Below are 848 nucleotides of genomic sequence, written 5' to 3'. Positions count from 1 at the left end.
GAGGAGGCAGAGGAGGGAGAGGAGACAAAACAAAAATAAATATTTTTATTTTATATAAAAGAGGGAAAAAATATAACAAATAAAATGTTTTATTTTCATTTTAGCAAAGTTGTCTTATAATAGCTAACGGCAATGACTTTTTTATAGGGAATCTCTATTTATATGTAATGTCTTGATTTACAGCTTCCGAAAAAAAAAAAGAAAAAAAAAAAAAAAAAAGAAAAGAAAACAAACAATAAAGTTAAAAAAAAAAGTGGGCCAATTTTTGACTACTTAAAAATAGAAAACAAAACTATCGTGGTGCCTTTTGCTGTATGCTAGTGCTGGGATTCATGCCGAGGATTCTGTTTCAGTAGCATTTTTAAGACCATAGATTTTTGTTTGGGAGACAACCTGTCACAAGGGCGCTCTTCCATCGGAAGAAAACGGCCTCGCCACTCTGCCCCGTACCCTGCTATTAATGATCTTATTCATTACGGTATTGTTTAAACACACACCAAGGACATGAGTGGGAGCATTTCCATTATCGTGTCTAATGGGGATCTGTCTTGCCCTGTAAAATACTTGTATTTTCGCTTGAATCAGGAGAAAAAGAAGCCCAACAGCACCATACTGGAATGCAGAAATAACGTTTCTTTTGCCACACAGGTAGGAAGAGAAAATGAAATCCTGCAGCAGCAGCCGCCGCAGCCCTTCCAGTAGAGCTCCCAACCTTTGGCCATTTCACCCGTGGGTCTGCAGCCGGGCCGGCACAGGTTTGTGGCCAAACAGGCAGACACTCACATGAAATTGTGCCCCATTTCGTACGGCTGAACCCCGTTGCCCGAAGCCAGCCCTGGCAGGCAGGC

General features: G+C 40.9%; 1 protein-coding gene across 1 annotated transcript in view; it reads left to right on the top strand.

Annotated features, from left to right (window-relative positions):
- Window positions 1–848, top strand: part of NRG2 (neuregulin 2) — a 72,230-nt gene that overhangs the window by 64,167 nt on the left and 7,215 nt on the right.

The sequence above is a fragment of the Egretta garzetta genome, unplaced genomic scaffold (assembly GCF_000687185.1).
Source record: "Egretta garzetta isolate BGI_Z169 unplaced genomic scaffold, ASM68718v1 scaffold692, whole genome shotgun sequence".
Taxonomy (NCBI): Eukaryota; Metazoa; Chordata; class Aves; order Pelecaniformes; family Ardeidae; genus Egretta; species Egretta garzetta.
The sequence above is the reverse complement of the archived record's forward strand: the minus strand, read 5'-3'. Positions and strand labels throughout refer to the sequence as shown.